General features: G+C 40.2%; 1 pseudogene; it reads left to right on the top strand.

Moving 5' to 3' along the window:
* Positions 1-932: 932 nt before the first annotated feature.
* Positions 933-2,287, top strand: LOC114036439 (annotated as a pseudogene).
* The last annotated feature ends 407 nt before the right edge of the window (positions 2,288-2,694 follow it).

Raw genomic sequence — 2,694 nt, 5'->3', positions numbered from 1 at the left:
GAATATGTTTGATTTTTGTTTCAAATGGTATATTTTCAACAAACAAACTAATTTTCTCCTAAAGATTTTATTTAAATTCAACATTTCAAAGATCTTATTCTTAGAGGAAACACAACGTCAAGAGGAACAGCTTTGCTAATGCGTGACTGAAGCGGGTAAGGCGACTGTGGCCTTGAAGAGATTGAGATATTGTGTGCTCCAATTGTTAGAGTGGTCATCAATGTAAATAATAAACTTAAGAAGGATGAAATATAGTTTAGAGCGATACAGCAATTAATGAATTAAAGTCATAGAGAACATTGAGAACACTTGTGGAGAGCAATCTGAACTTTAGTAAATGATAGCAAGAAAAAAAGATTGGATAAGGTGGATATAACAGTTATGAAGAATTTATGCTTAATTAACTTTCAGATAATTTAAAGAGATAGAGTTTTAATGGAAAAAGGACAACTCAAATAATTCAATGTGCTTGGATCTCAGAGGCTCAATGGGACATCCCTGAAGAGACCTAACTTCCAGGCTCTTCAATGATATGTTAATACTCCAATCAATCACCAAAGATTTATTATGCACCTATATTTCAGAAATTGATCTAGACACAAGGGAACAAAGTATAAAATGAAACAGTACCTTACTCAAAAGAGCTTAGAGACTATATAGGTGGAGAAAGGGAAGAATTTAGATATAGAATAGAATCCACTGTCACCTGGTGATAGCTACTAGAATTACAGATATGCATCCTCAAGACAAAATAACTTATTTCCATGAAACAAACAGTATACTTCTAACACTATACCAATGTTATGCAAAAGACAGTCAGAAGCCTGGAAAAGGAAGGACAAAAATTTACCAAAGAAAACAATTCCTTAAAAAATGCAATTGGGGGCTGCCAGTCTGGTGTGCCACTGGAGGCTGAGGCAGAGGTTGGAAACATGGAGTTTCACTCAGTGGTGATAGCTATGGGAGGAGGATCTTGGATGACAGACTTGACTTCCAGTGTTCCCAAGCCCCTGCTCCCTGTTGGCAATAAACCTTTGATCTGGTACCGTAGAACCTGCTGATGAGCATTGGATTTGAAGAAGTAATTGTGGTGATATCCAAAGACATGCAGAAGTGTTTGCCCTACACAGATTTCAAGATAAAGTTTGATGTGTGTGTCATGGATGAGACCAACATGGGGACAGCCAACTCTCTATGCCATATTTCTCAGATAATTAAGACAGATGTGTTGGTGCTGAACTGCGATATAATAACAGCCATTGTACCCCATGAGGCTATGGATGTATTCCATGCATACAATGCTTCCCTAGCTATGTTGATGAGAAAAAGTCAAGATTCCAAAGAACTGGTCTCAGGAGAGAAAGGGAAGAGCAAACCAGTGGAGCAGCAAGACTTCATTGGTGCAGACAGCATGGGTAAGCGGCTGTTCTTCATGGCTAATGAGGCTGACTTGGATGAAAAAATTCTCATTAAGGCATCGATCCTGCAGAGGCATCCTAGAATACATTTCCATACAGGTCTTGTGGATGCTTATCTCTACTGCCTGAAAAAATATGTTGTAGATTTCCTGGTTGAAAACAGGTCAATCACATCCATCCAGAGTGAGCTGGTTCCATACTTAGTTAGGAAACAGTTCTCCTCACCTTCATCACTGCAGGGACACATTGAAAAGAGAGCAGACCCCAGAGAAGAAGGACCAAAAGTCCATAGATATTCACAGCTTCCTAAAGGACAATGACCTGCTGTCCATGGAGCCCCACGATACCTATTGGAAATATTGTCAAAGGGATGGGCAGGAAGTTTTTGCTCGAGGCCAAGTCAGCTGCTACATCCATGTCATGAAGGGGGGGGGGGGTCTGTTCTTGAGTCAACATCCTGGGGCTCTACATTGAAGCCAACAAGTAGATCCCCAAATTGTTGCCTATTCTCTGCCCTGAGGAAACCTTACTTCACCTATTTGCACAGATCTATGACCAGGCCCTGGTTGGGGCTGACAGAATCACTGGACCATCTGTGCAGATGGGTGAGAAGACCTCCATTAAATACTCCATCATGGGGTCCAGCTGCCTCATAAGAGACAAAGTGAAAATCACCAACTCTCTGCTCATGAACTCTGTCACCATTGAGGAAGGGTGCACATCCAGGGCAGTGTGATCTGTAACAATGCTGTCATCAAAAAAGTGCAGATGTCAAGAATTGCCTCATTGGGCGTGGTCAGCACATAGAAGCCAAAGTCAAGAGAGTGAATGAGGTGATCATGGGGAATGACCAGCTCATGGAGATCTGAGGTTGCCAGTGTCTGCATCCCTCCTCTGAAGTCTCCTAGTACCAGACAGAGGCCCAGCTTTTGTCAACCACAACTACTTTCCTGTCTGGCTGTTTGTATTGATCTCCTATTAAGACATGTTTCAAGTAGGAAAAAAATGCAATTGTCCAAATGAAAAAAAAAATCCACTAAAGAAAACAACTCCTTAAGAAGTAGAATTGGCCAAATGGAAAAGGAGGTACAAAAGCTAACTGAAGAAAATAAATACTTAAAAATTAGAATTGGGCAAGTGGAAGTCAATGACTCTGTGAGACATCAAAAATCACTCAAACAAAATCAAAATAATGAAAAAAACAGAAGAAAATGCAAAATACCTCATTAGAAAAACAACTAACTTGGAAATAGATCCAGGAGAGATGATTTAAGAA

The sequence above is a fragment of the Vombatus ursinus genome, unplaced genomic scaffold (genome assembly GCF_900497805.2).
Source record: "Vombatus ursinus unplaced genomic scaffold, bare-nosed wombat genome assembly UNPS02009835.1, whole genome shotgun sequence".
Taxonomy (NCBI): Eukaryota; Metazoa; Chordata; class Mammalia; order Diprotodontia; family Vombatidae; genus Vombatus; species Vombatus ursinus.
This window is presented reverse-complemented; position numbering and strand designations above follow the sequence as displayed.